This window comes from Thalassophryne amazonica, chromosome 4 (assembly GCF_902500255.1).
Source record: "Thalassophryne amazonica chromosome 4, fThaAma1.1, whole genome shotgun sequence".
NCBI lineage: Eukaryota > Metazoa > Chordata > Actinopteri > Batrachoidiformes > Batrachoididae > Thalassophryne > Thalassophryne amazonica.
Genome location: NC_047106.1, coordinates 70077676 through 70092799, shown reverse-complemented (window position 1 = coordinate 70092799; position 15124 = coordinate 70077676). Strand labels below are relative to the sequence as shown.

General features: G+C 43.8%; 1 protein-coding gene across 1 annotated transcript in view; it reads left to right on the top strand.

Moving 5' to 3' along the window:
• dscamb (Down syndrome cell adhesion molecule b) overlaps positions 1-15124 on the top strand; it is a 498706-nt gene that overhangs the window by 129124 nt on the left and 354458 nt on the right.

Sequence of the window (15124 nt, the reverse complement as noted above, 5' to 3'; positions counted from 1 at the left end):
AAGACCACAGCTCTGCCTCCTGGTCCCAAGGGAGAAAAGCAGGGGGCCTAAGATGGACCCTGTGGAACCCCATATTTCATCAGAACAAGGTTAGAGTTCATTATTATTGTACAGTGAGAGCAACTGGCTAGATAGGATGTCAAGCACATAAGGACATTCCCAGCAATCCCAAAATGATTCTCCAGCCTATTGAGTAGTATACATTGATCCATTCTTTGAAACGCAGCAATAAGATCTAACAGTAACAGAACCGTAGTGGTGTCCGAGTCCATTGCAAGCAGAAGATCATTTACCACTTTAGTGAGAGCTGTCTCTGTGGACAAGTGCTTTCTAAATGCAGACTGCAGCAGCTCAGAGAGATTATTCTCAGTAAGGTGGCCCACAAACTGCTGTGAAACACTTTTTCAAGGATTTTAGAACAAAATGATAGGCTTTGATAGGGCTATAATTTTTCGGTAGACTGGGGTCAAAAATGGATTTAGAAGTATTGGTTTAATCACTGCAGATTTGAAACATTTAGGAACAGATCCTAAGGTTAATGACAGGTTAATAATTTCCAGTACCGTAGGCCCAAACGTAGGCCACAGGTCCTTAAACAGTTCTGTTGGTATAGGATCAATAAACAGGTTGTACATTTAGTGGAAATTACAAGTTTCTTCGGCACACCCAATGAAATAATATCAAATATAGTAAAGCTAGGTGAAGTACCAGTGATGGTACCCACCTCAGTAACAGGGTGCAGTAGCAGGACTAAGGCATGCTGGGATATATTTAACCTGATGTCATCTATTTTCTTTTCAAAGTAATCTATTTCAAAGTAATCTAAGAAATCTTGGGCTGTAAATTCTTGGGCGACTTACAGGTGGTTATCCTTGAATAAGCGTTGAACACCGCAATGAACAGGAAATTTTAATTATATTTGTTTTTGTTAATCAAATCAGAGTAGTAGGACTGTTTTGTAGCCAATAGTGCATACTTGTAGTCCAGAATAGCATTGCACCATGCGAGGTAGAATGCTTCTAATTTGAACTATGCCATTTTCACTCTAAACCTCTAGACTTATGCTTGAGGCCATGTAAGTGATCATTGAACCAAGGCGTGTTTTGGGAGGGGTGGTTTTAATTAATATAGGTTATGCTGATGAATTGCTTTTGTACATGCTTGTTGTTGTTGTAGGTAATCCCCCTTGTACTGCAAAAGGAGAGGTTTGTCTGGTTGCAGTTAGGGACTGGATGTCTTCCAGGTTTTTACTTTTCAACTCTGATAAGCCTGAGGTGATTCTTGTTCATTCATTTTCTATTTCATATTCCAATCAGGTGGCATAGGGGCGCTGGAGCCTGTCCCAGCAGTCCTAGAGCAAGAGGCCGGATACACCCTGGACAGGACGGCAGCCTATTGCAAGGTCGCTTGTAGACAAGCAAACACAGTCGCACTTGCACGCACACCTGCGGTCAAATTAAATTTTCCAATTCACCTAACCTGCATGTATTTGTGAGGAAGCCGGAGCCCCCAGAGGGAGTCCATGCAAACACAGAGATGTAAACCCCACACCAAAACTACGAGGTGGGAAATGATTCATTCTTGTTGTGAGGCAGCAGTGTTAACCACCAAGTCATTGGTCCGGCTAAATAGCAAGATCTTTATGACCAATTACAACCCCAATTCCAATGGAGCTGGGACATTCTGTAAAATGTAAATAAAACAGAATACGATTTACAAATCCTCTTCAACCTATATTCAGTTTAATACACCGCAAAGGCAAGATATTTAATGTTGAAACTGATAAACTTTATTGTTTTTGTGCAAATATTTGCTCATTTTTAAATGGATGCTTGCAGCACGTTTCAAAAAAGCTGGGACAGTGGTATGTTTACCACTGTGCAACCTCACCTTTCTTTCTAACAACACTCAATAAGCATTTGGGAACTGAGAACACTAATTGTTGGAGCTTTGTAGGTGGAATTCTTTCCCATTCTTGCTTGATATACGACTTCAGTTGTTCAACAGTCCGGGGTCTCCATTGTCGTATTTTGCGCTTCATAATGCGCCACGCATTTTCAATGGGTGAAAGGTCTGGACTGCAGGCAGGCCAGTCTAGTACCCGCACTCTTTTACTAAAAAGCCACGCTGTTGTAACTTGCAGAATGTGGCTTGGCATTGTCTTGCTGAAATACGAGGTCTGTTAGAAAACTATCCGACCTTTTTATTTTTAAAAAAAAACTATACGAGGTCTATTAGAAAAGAAACCGACCTTTTTATTTTTTCAAAAACTATATGGATTTGAATCACATGTGATTGCGTCAGACAAGCTTGAACCCTCGTACAGCAAAACACCTCTGTTGGAAGCATTACAGGACAAGTTTGAACATGCCCAGCTGTTAAACAATTTCTCGGATACTCACTCGACTGAAAGCCATCGAAAACCGCCTGAATCTTACGAATGGTTATCAACACGGAGGTGTTTTTCTGTGGCGCCGCGCCATGAGCGGCTGGGTGCCGACGCGCGAATCCATCTGCACGTCTTTCATTACAAACTCTCCTTTAACAGTGGAATGTCCGGATAAACTGCTGATCCCGACCTCTTCTGAAACTTCTCTGTTCTCTCACAACGTCCTGGGTCAACAGAGGCTTAAATTTGGAAGTTTTCAGCTTGAAACAGGCTGACGACGGCGGCTCGGGGCGCGGCGCGCCGTCCGGCTCCGTGGGCAGTCCTTAAAGCGACAGTAACACTCCATAATCTCTCATCAGCCGTTAAAATTTTCACCGAAAACCGTCTGAATTTCTCGAATGGTGTCCACTTGGATGTGCCTTATAGTTTCAGAAAAAATTTTGATCAAGCAAAGCGCCAGTCTCTCAGGAAGAAGTCAGACAAAGGAATTCCGATGAGGGGGGTGGACCAGTGCTCACTCAAAGCCTGCCCACAGGTGAATGACGCAACCGACAGGCGTGAAAAAACTCACGCATGCGCACGAGGGTTCAAGCTTGTCTGACGTAATCGCACGTGATTCAAATCCATATAGTTTTTTAAAAAAATAAAAAGGTCGGTTTCTTTTCTAATAGACCTCGTATGGATTTGAATCATGTGCGCTTGCATCAGCCAAGCTTGAACCTTCGTGCACATGCGTGAGTTTTTTCACGCCTGTCGGTTGCGTCATTCGCCTCTGGGCAGGCTTTGAGTGAGCACTGGTCCACCCCCCTCGTCGGATTTTCATTGTCAGGTAAATGGCTGAGCGATTGGAGCAGCGCTGAATCAAATTTTTCCAGAAACTGTGAGAGACAGCCAGGTGGAAACCATTCGGAAGATTCAGACGACTTTCGGTGAGGATACTCTCGGCGTCACACAGATTAAGGAGCATTACAACCAGATTAAAGACGGCCCACAGCGGCGGAGGGTGCACCGCACTCCGAGCGGCTATCGACAGGCTGAAATGACCAGATCATTTCCAAAGTGAAGGCTGTGTTGATCCGGGATGTCGTCTGACTAACAGAGAAATTGCAGAAGAGGTGTACATCAGCACTTTTGCGGCACATTCCACTGTTACAGGAGATTTTGTAATGAAAGACGTGCGGAGGAATTCCTGCGTCGTGACGGAGCCGCAATGGCGCACAACAAAAAGCACGTCCGTGTTGGAAACCATTTGGCAGATTCAGACGGCTTTCGGTGGCTTTTCAGTCGAGTGAGTATCCGAGAAATTGTGTAACAGCTGGGCATGTCACAACTTGCCCTGTGAGACTTCCAACACGGACGTGCTTTTTGTTGTGCGCCATTGCGGCTCCGTCCCGACGCACGAATTCCTCCGCACGTCTTTCATTACAAAATCTCCAGTAACAGTGGAATGTGCCGCAAAAGTGCTGGTAGTCAGACAACGTCCTGGATCAACACAGCCTTCACTTTGGAAATGATCTGGTCGTTTCAGCCTGTCGATGGCCGCTCGGAGCGCGGCGCGCCCTCCGCCGCTGTGGGCCATCTTTAATTTGGTTGTAATGCTCCTTAATCTGTTTGACGCCGAGAGTATCCTCACCGAAAGCCGTCTGAATCTTCCGAATGGTTTTCACCTGGCTGTCTCACACAGTTTCTGGAAAAATTTGATTCAGCACTGCTCCAATTGCTCAGCCATTTCCCTGACAATAAAAATCCGATGAGGGGGGTGGACCAGTGCTCACTCAAAGGCGAATGAGGACCAGTGCTCACTCACACAGGCGAATGACACAACCGACAGGCGTGAAAAACTCACGCATGCGCACGAAGGTTCAAGCTTGGCTGATGCAAGCGCACATGATTGAAATCCATATAGTTTTTAAAAAAAATAAAAAGGTCGGATAGTTTTCTAACAGACCTTGTAAGCAGGGACATCCCGGAAAAAGACGTTGCTTGGATAGCAGCATGTGTTGCTCCATAACCTGGATGTACTTTTGAGTATTGATGGTGCCATCACAGATGTGTAAGTTGCCCATCCCATGGGCACTAACACACCCCCATACCATCACAGATGCTGGCTTTTGAACTATGCGCTGGTAACAATCTGGAGGGTCTTTTTCCTCTTTTGTCTGGAGGACACGATGTCCATGATTTCCAAATACAATTTGAAATGTGGACTCATCAGACCACAGCACACTTTTCCATTTTGCGTCTGTTCATTTGAAATGAGCTCGGGCCCAGAGAAGGTGGCAGCGTTTCTGGATGTTTTTGATGTATGGCTTTCGCTTTGCATGGTAGAGTTTTAACTTGCACTTGTAGATGTAGCGACGAACTGTGTTAACTGACAATGGTTTTCTGAAGTGTTCCTGAGCCCATGCAGTAAGATCCTTTACACAATGATGTCGGTTTTTAATGCAGTGCCGCCTGAGGGATCAAAGGTCACGGGCATTCAGTGTTGGTTGCCTTGCCGCTTACGTGTAGAAAGTTCTCCAGATTCTCTGAATCTTCTGATTATATTATGGACTGTAGATGATGGAATCCCTAAATTCCTTGGAATTGAACATTGAGAAACATTGTTCTTAAACTGGACTATTTTTTCACACAGTTGTTCACAAAGTGGTGATCCTCGCCCCATCTTTGCTTGTGAACGGCTGAGTTTTTTGGGGATGCTCCTTTTATACCCAATCATGAATGTCCTCAGTTCCCAAATGCTTGAGTGTTGTTCGAAGGAAAGGTGATGTAACATAGTGGTAAACATACCACTGTCCCAGCTTTTTTGAAACATGTTGCAGGCATCCATTTAAAAATGAGCAAATATTTGCACAAAAACAATAAAGTTTATCAAATTGAACATTATCTTTATCTTGTCTTTATGGTGTATTCAATTAAATATAGGTTGAAGAGGATTTGCAAATCACTGTATTCTGTTTTTTTTTTTTTTTTTTATATTTTACACAACGTCCCAACTTAATTGGAACTGGGGTTGTAAAACTGTCACTGTGTGATTGTGTTGTGTGAAAAAGTTAAAAGTATTGGTGTGATCTTTGATCCAATATTGTAAAGTAGGTAGTTAAGACTACCTACTTTTATTTGTATAAGATTACAATGATTAGACCCATCTTGTCTACGGAATTAATGTGGAGCTGTCAGCACATGAATGTAGTCAGTAAGTATGATGCCATGACCCCTGAGCGATCCGGATTCTAGCCACATTTAGGTCCCACTCAAATCCTGCTTCCCCCAGTAAACATATATCTTTTGAAACCGGAAAAATCATTCTGCTGAATGCATCTCTCTGTCTTGACAGTGGAAATGTTTTGTCATGTGTCCATCAGAACCAAAAATCCACCGGAGACCGACTGATTGCGTGAATTTGCCACCAGACTAAATTAAATCCGGAACTAATCCATTTGCTTTATCCGTCACAGTGTGACAACACCTTGAGTTTCTTTATCATTTTCAAATCCCAGGTCTCGTGCTCACGTAGGCACTGATGCTTGTTTATGAGATATTTCATTATTTTCTGCTTTAATATTAATATTCTGCCTTCCCCCTCTGGCTCCACCCCACCATCCCAAACAACCTTCGCAGAGCTAAACTCAGAGGCTCAAGAGGGGCATCATCAATGAACACGCAGTGAAACCTGCAAATTAATGAAAGTACAGCAAAAACACATTAGTGTTTGAGAGAAATTACTTAATCAAACAAAGTACATCTCTTTGGATACTCTTTGTAATCTTTGTTAAAGAAAAGACAGCTTTGTCTTGTGCTATTTTGTGGTGAACATGCAGATAAATTCATGTTTACATGAGCATTTACTGTACAGAGAAGATAATCACTCCCAAACAAGTCAATCAGATTGTCTCTGGTTTGTGTTTTTATGTCATTTTGTCCAGATGCCGTCTATTAGGCCAAAGATTAGGAAGAGTGGTGTTGGATTAGCCAATCCAGAGCCAGAATCATCTTAGATTAGATTATAATATGTGGACATCTGGGTCGCGGCAATGCCTCTGCTTGAGCAAAATAAGATTAAGTCAGTGTTACACAGCCAGACAGTACACAGACTGTAATCAGCAGCCTCCGAGAAGAAGGAGGACGACGGCGTTAGGACGTAGATGGATGAGAAAGCCTTTGCTTGTCTAACTTCCTGATTACAGTTTAGTGAACGGCAGGAAAACAAAAGCAGGAGCGTAAAGTCCAAATTACAGAAAAAGGTAGGCGTTGCGAGCGTGTTATTTGTACTGTAGAAAAAGCTCAGAATCTCCGAACGTGTCTGTGCGTTTGTAAAGGAGGTAATCAGACATCTAGCTCAGACAGCCTTGTCTGCTCATAATAATGGTTATTTTCTCCTCGCTGCCGTTCTCTCTGTGCTCAGCGTTTGTGGCCGTGCCTCCTGGCAGATAGATGTGCAGAGATTACACCTTCTAATTGGTGCTAGCGGCTGTGGGCTGGTGTAGTTTAATGCAGTTTAGTGCTGCGTAGACTAGTTTTTATATAGTGCGGATTTCTAATATCAGTGGTAATGACTTTAAAAGTGTTTGCTGAGAGTATAGCACAGTGAAGCACAGGAGGAGATGTGGTAAATGAAATCACATTCTCTCCATAGATATTACGTTTCACTCTACTTTAACTGATAACACAACAAATCTGCATTGTATGTTTACGTTCTGTGTTATCTATGGTGACTTTTGCCGAATTTCTTGCTTCTTCTGCCACTAGTTGGTCAGATTAATACCAACCATTTAGAACATCAGGATGTCTGGCTGTTATTGGGGACTTCAAAGGTGTGATGTTATCCATTTTTTTCCAGCAAATTCATTTGGGTCATCAAAGCCTGTTTCCCACATACAGGTGGTTACACTTCTAGAAGACAGTCAACCTGCCAATGGAGATTTGACATGTTACGTAGAAGTTCTGTATCAGTCTGATGACGCATACAGAAGTTCTTAGATTTCTTCAAAAACTGAAGAGGTCACTTAGATGACCGACAAACTCCTTGAAGACCAGCGAGAAGTCTAGTTGCCGTAAACTTCTAGATATCTTCTCTTTGACTGACATAAGCTTCTTTTCTGTTAATATCAGGGCTTCTCCATTATACTCTGTACTGTCTACCTGCATCATGGCACAGCTTTATGAATATATTAACATAAAAATCATTCAGAAACCATAAGCATAGCACACTCTCATGAGCAACCCCACCTTTGTTTTGTTACCTGACTTTATTAACATTTTCAGACATATATAAACTGTGGACATATTCAGGTCTTACCACACCAGGTCTTCTTCTATATACTTCAGTACCTCCGGCTAGCCTCTTGTGCACACCATGCTACTCAGCGTAACAGCGGTGCCATGTAGCTAATGTGAGAACTGTCCCAAACACATCACATCACAACTCCCGCCTTTAGTTAAAGCATTAAACCAAACCAGTCCTTAATAACAACGAAAATACTCCCAGCAGTGTCCACAACCAAAACATGCATAAATCAAAATGCTGTGGCTGGTTATTGCAATCCTTTGGTACAACAACCTCTCAGAACATACCAGCAACTCGATACCATAAAAAAAACATATTCCTTATCGCTTTACCCTCTGTTTTCTTTCTTTCTTTCTTATTATTATTATTTTGCAAGTAAGATGTACTGTTTTGCTTAGAAATGTAGTCCCTGAACAAGACAGGAGGATTATTAGCTCTCTCTGATGATGTCTTTGGTGGAGTAAAGTGCAGGTCCAGGTGCACTGTGGGAACTGGATCGGCAAAAGCACTGGAAGAAGACGGAGAGGAGCCCGAATAACCAAAAGAGTCTCAGGTCACTAGTCTTCGGTGGTGTAAGTTGTTCTGATGACTCTGGTACCTCCTGGATGTGTCTCTGGTTCGTGGGTAACCACTCCCTGGTTTCTTTGTACATAGTAGGACCTGGACTCTGGTGCTTTAGCAACAACTTTTGCAGGAGTGTTCCAGCCTTTTTCCTGTCCAGTTTTATTTTAATGTGCTGATCTGGCTGCAGTACAGGTAAGGGCCATACTGAGTGACTTCTGTTGTAAAAGAAGCGGTAGGCGGTTTTTAGTCTGTTGGTTGGTAATCATCTACTATGAGGTATTGTTTACCAGCTTGATCACATATGTCAGCGGCAATTTTCTGCTACAGACCACCAGGTAGTGGTGAGGTCATCAATGGCACTCATCTCTGAGTTAGTTTGTTCTTCTGGCAGAATTCACACGTTTGTACCATTTCAGTGATGGCACAGCCTATCCCTGGCCACCAGACAGACATGTTTGCCCTCCTGCAACATATGGAGAGGCCCCAATGGCCTTTGTGTAATTGAGTAAGTACGTCTCTTTGATGTAAGAGGGATATAACAATCCTGTCATCATAGAGCAGTAGTCCCTCCACTTCTGATAGGTGTACTCTGATGGCATGGAATCTGTGCAGGGTATGCGGTATTCATGTCAGGTCCTCTGGCCAGCCAGATTTGGTGACATGCATGACTGTCTGGAGATCAGCGTCCTGGCCAATCCCCGCCCCCCCCCCCCCCCCCCCCCCCCCCCCCAAGTCACATCCAGTCTGTCACCTGTTATTGGTCTTGATGAGATGACTGCCTGCACATAGGCTTTTACCTCTTGTTCTGTGTCAGATGTGTCTCTGTCCTGCAGAGGATTACGAGAAAGGCGTCAGCCACAACGAGCTGCTTCCCTGGGACATGGACAACAGGGGCGTTGAACTTCATTCAGCGCATCAATCGCTGACATCTCACCGGCAATTTGTCAAGATCGTATGAGTTAATCAGAGGAACCACCGGCTTATGATCTGTTTGCAGTGTGAATTTCTCCATGCCTTGTACATACCTGCTGAACCGCTCACATGCCCACACACTGGTGAGGCATTCCTTTTCAATCTGAGAGTACTGTCGCTCAAATGTCTCTGTCAAAGTTCTGAAGCAGAAAGCAACTGGCTGGAGCCCATCTCCCTGTTTCTGATACAATGCTACACCCAGGCCTATGCTACTGGCATCAGCACTAACCACTGTTTGTTGGGCTACATCATAGTATGTCAAGACTGGTGCAGAGGTCAGCATGGTTTTCATTTTCGTGAATGCTTGATCCTGTGCCTCTCCCCAAAACCATACAGCATCCATTTTTTTAGCAAACTGTTGATGGGGTGCATGACATATGAAAGGTCAGGGAGGAATTTCCCCAAGTAGTTGATCATTCCGACCATCTGACATAACTCTGTAATGTCGGTGGGGCTGGATAGCTCTAACTTTCCCATGTCAGGTTTGATACCGTGTTTCCCTATGATGTGTCCAAAATAGTGGATTTCAGATTTGCCAGAGTCACACTTATTTTTATTTCATTTTAGTCCGTATGCTTTGATGGTTTGCATCACTGCCCTGATGTTCTGATTGTGGTCCTTTTTATCGTTGCCAGAAATCAGGATGCCATCCATCACCACTACGGTGCCTGTGTGGTCTCTCAGAAGAGCACTCATCTTTTGCTGAAAAATCTCTGGGGCTGACGTTATGCCAAAAGGAAGTCTCTGGAAACAGACACGACCCACTGGTGTGATGAAAGTCGTGAGCATCCTGCTGTTGCCCTCAAGCGGTAGAGGCATTGACGTTGGAGAAAACAGTTGCACCTGGCAGCTGTGGTGCTATATCTTCAAGTGTGGGTCGAATGAACCTCTCGTTTTACTGCTTTGTTGAGCTTTGTTAGATCCACACAAATTCTGGGTTTCTTATTCGTTTTAATCACTGGCACCATAGGGGCACACCAATCTATGTCTTCCTTAACCTCCTCAATGATGCCTAGAGGCTCCATTCGTGTCAGTTCCTCCTTCACTTGAGATAGTATGGGGAAAGGAATACATCGAGTTGTGGCATTAAGCTGGACCTCAATTTTCAGAAGTCCAGTGTCTTCAAAAACATCCGCAAATGACTCAAGTCCATCCATTCATCAGCATCATTGATGTACAGCAGAGGGAAACACTTTTCCTACAATCTGTCATTGCTTTCCTCTTATAAAGTGCTTCCCTTGTGTTTCCTGCTATGCATCATTTATTTTTAGCACGCACAAGCACCATGAGTACCAGTTATGTGCACCCCTGAAGATGTGCATTCTCAAGGAGAAGAAGAAGGAGGAAGAAGAAGAAAAAGAAAGAAGATCTTCCAGATAAAGTTTTCCACACCACAGACTGTCACCATGTCACACAAAGGACAGCAGAGTTCAGTGGATGTAAGCGCCAATTTAACACATTATGATGCCATTAAGCCGCAACGCTTTTAAGGTCAGCAACACTGAAAATTACTGGCTTTACAGATGTGAAGCATACTTCTGTTAATACTGGCCATTCTTACATAACGTATTTGACTATCGTTGGGTTGTATTGAAGAAAATGTTAACTGCAGTCAGTGTTCTTATATGTGCACATCCTTGATATTATTGTTAGTTTATGCAGTTATAATAATAATTATCATAATAATAACCTTTATTTAACCAGATAGAAATTTCTTTGAGATCAAAAGCTCTTTTACAAGATGACCTGGCCAAGAAAGGCAGCAGTACACATCATAATAGACAGATTACATCATCAAGAGAACATTAATAACAAATAAAATACAATCATCTTGGTCATAACATTGCACACAATATAAAGTCTCAAACAGATTTGGATTTAGAAACATGGGCATTGCGCAAATGAATCCCATTTGCGATCTCGTAAAATAGACCAGAAAGTGTTCAAGGAGGTCAGTCTGGACATTTCCAGTTTGGATTGGAGAACCTTCCAGTCAGAGGGAGCTGAGAAACTAAAGGCATTCTTTCCCGCTTTAGTGAACATGAGGTACATAAAAACATAACATGTCATTCGAGCACACAGCATAACGGCTTTCGGATCTCTGAAGTAAACCGGACAAATAAGTCAGAACCAGACCAATAAGAGTTTTGTAAACCAGAATCATCCAGTGTGTATAATACCTGACAGACTAAGAGGGCATGCCCGCTTTGGCATACAACTCACAGTGGTGGGTGAGGTGGCGACAACCAGTGATGAATCTGAGGGCGCAGTGATACAGTGGAGTCAGGGACTGTAGACAACTGGATGAAGTGCAGTGTTTAACTAATGGTTAACAGTTGATGCTGACAGTGGCTGATGGTGATGTCATAAGGCAAGAATATTGGAGATCAAAGAAGAGCTTCTCATAATGAAAGTGTATGAAGGGAACATGTTAAGATGTGATAAAACAGGAAGGAGTCAAAGGAAACCTCTCACGACAAAAAGGAAAGAAATAAAGGGAATATTTGATGTCATAAAGTCAGATTGTCAGATTATTAAAGCGATTAAAGGAAAACCTATCTCAAAACATTAATAAGTCCCTTTGGCTGCTCCCTCTTTTGCACTTGGGGTCGCCACAACAAATCTGAGCTGGACCTGCATGTTGAATTGGCACATGTTTTACACCAGATGCTCTTCCTGACGCAACTCAACATTACATGGAGAAATGTGGCAGGGGTGGGGTTTGAACTGGGAACCTTCCACACTGAAGCCAAGCACACTAACCACTTGACCACCACCCAAGAAAGAAATAATCACCATATCTCTACTGTTATCATAATGAATATTTATTCAGACACATGACATAAATATAGCCCAGAATTTCAAAATTTCCAGGTATTTTTCTTTGATTTTCAAGAGTTGTGTACTGTGAGTATTCTACACATGTCCGACCCAGCCCGTGTGATGGTCAATGAAGTTGTTAATGTCTGACATTATTGGAGATGACAGTGTGATCTGAGCTCTGGCTGATAATGGAGGAGCTTTGGATGTGGGGAGGCTGTCTGCATCAGTGGCTGTTCTGTCTCTCTGACAAAGTGTAGCGAACCAAAGGAAAAGGTTTAAAAATGAATTATGACGGATCACTTTTTTGTATTTGCAGCACATTTTGCAAAGGGTCATGTGCTGCTGGTCTGCAGGAAAATGATGCAGGCACACACACACACACACACACACACACAGAGTGTGTCTGCTGATTGTTGTGCATGCAGTGTGACATTCCACCTCGCCCTGTGAAAGTATAGTCATGTGAGTGTGTGATTCTAGCTGTGTTTGTCACTTTTTTCCTGAGGTGTGTATGTGTGTGTGTCATAGAGGATTAAAGTTAACCCCTGTGAGAGGACTGGTCCACCTCTCTCTCTCGCCCCCTCCCTTTTTCTCCTTATCTTTGCAGTTTCCAGTCTTTCTCCTTTCTATCACTCCATCCCTGTTCTCCTTCCTGGCGGCATTCTGACAGCACAGGAGAATATGCTCCCTCAAGGTCCCACCCTCCCTTTCTGGCTCCCGCTGGTGGCGTTTCCTTGGAAACAGTGTCAGAGTTTACTGGGTGGGTGCAGATAGATGGCTGCCCTTTATCGGACGACACCACCCGTCCACTAAAAGCAGCCGGGGTGGACCCGTGAACCCACTCACACCCCTCTATTCTCACCCCATATGGACTATTCCACCTGACAGGAGTCAATATTATCTGGACCCAGGCTGAGGGTGTGGGTATTTTTTCCTGCATGTGTTCACTGCGTCCTGCCATGTCTGTATGCCTGTGTGTGATGATTTTTCATTGAATTGTACATATTGGTGTAGAAAGTGTCTTCCTTCCTCGCTGTCCTTGAGAGAGAAACAAAATGGAGACGGGTCTTTTCTCTGCTTTGTCTGCCTCTTGTCAAAGTGACATAGCAATGCTAACCAGACTCCTCCAGTATGTTCCAGTTAGTGGGTTTGATCTCTCGTCTCAAACAGATGGGTTACACTCTAACATCAGTGATTCCAGTAACTCAAATTTAAAACAAACAAAACAAGTGATGTAGAGGTCAAACATCAGTAAGGAGCAAAAATCCAACTGTGACACGCAATTTCTGTTGGGAAAGTGTAGTGACACGGACCCACAACAGGGGGCGCAAATGAACGGTCAATAGATGAGCCAAAAAGTAACAATTTAATGTTGTGAATGTGCACAACGAACATACAGACAATCACAGAATATCATAACAGTCAATACACAGAGGTGACGTGTGGGCAGGCTCGAGGATAGAAGACGTCTGTCCTGAGAAGAGCCGGAACCACACGATTTCCGCCGCCCCAGAACCTGGTGAATACTGGAGCCGCCAAGTCCCGAATTCCCAGGTGATCACCGTCCCCGACTGTCGGATCTGGTACTGCTGGCGAAGAACAAAGACAGTCAAGTGTGGGTGTGTGTACACCCAGTAACAACAACGGTGGGAATGCCACCTCCACCTCTCATTCAATATGTTGCAGCGGTCTCAGCTGAAAAGGAGCGCCGTCTTGCACAGCCTCCTCACAAACGACTGGTTCTCCTGCAAATTCTCACAATAACAGAGTTACAAATCTCACAAAAAGGCTGAGAGTATTACCTCCTATGAAGTATGATATCTCGGCAACGAGGTGGAGATGACGTCTGGTCTTTATGGAGTGAGATGATGTTGAGTAGATGGGTGACAGCTGTCAAGAGGTAATGAGCGACAGCTGTCACCCCCGGCTGTGTCCGTGGCGGCAGCGCCCTCTCGTGCCTGAAGCCCGCACTTCAGGCAGGGCGCCCTCTGGTGGTGGGCCAGCAGTACCTCCTCTTCTGGCGGCCCACACAACAATTTCTTTAATTACAATGTGTATATATATATATATATATATATAAAGCTGTTGACACCAGACTTGCTAGGGTGACTGGGGGTGCCAAGGGGGAGGTCACTGGGAGCCTTAGGTTAAAAGCGTACGTGCATGAACACACACACACACGTGCGGTCAGCCTTATGTATTAGATCACAACCGGCTCACCGGAGCTCTTATTTTCACAGTTCACGTGGTACTCAAGTCAGGTAGCAAGCATCACACTTTACTTACTACGTAGTAGCGGCTGGCTAGGGTGCACTTTAATTACAATCCAAACAGGTGCTGGCCCATTTGGATTGGCTTGTTTCAGCCACAGACAGCATGTGAACATGCGTGTGCACACACGTTGTTTTTGTGAAGACAGACCTGTTGTCAAGACAACTCTTGCACCTGCAGGTGCTGTGGAGAGTGCACGTTGGCTGCAGAAATGATCACCGGCTGGCGCTTGGTCTGATATCCGCTTTCAAGTCATGTCATCATGAATGTTTCGTTTTGATTTTGTTTAAGGCATCAACATTACCGTACGCTTCATTTTTCTTTTGTTAGTTTTGGTTTTGTTTCGTTCTTTTATGCGCTCTGGACTCGCAGGTTTTTCAGTGATGGGAGAAGTGCCAGATCATTCGTCTGCTTTTTCTTGATGATTTGTGACTTTGGGACTTTTTTCCTTCGTTCAGGTATTGCTGTATGCCGTGTGACCAGGCCCTTAAACCTGGGAATGCTACAGACTGCATATTACGGCATATGGCATGCTACTCAACCACCAGTGAATCTAGAACATTTTTTATACCAGTGTCTCTTAGGAATATATTCATGTTTTGGAGATCAACAAAGTAGTGTTGTATCCCTGAGTAATAATAATCCATGAGAAACAATTACCGGAGTAAGTATGTATGCTGTACTGCAGTGGTTCTCTGTCCTCGATCTCTGACCTTGGACATTTTCCATCTCTCCGTTGGTGTAAATCTGATGATTACCACCTCTTAATTGTCTGAACACACCTGACTACAGTGAGGAAAATAAGTATTTGAACACCC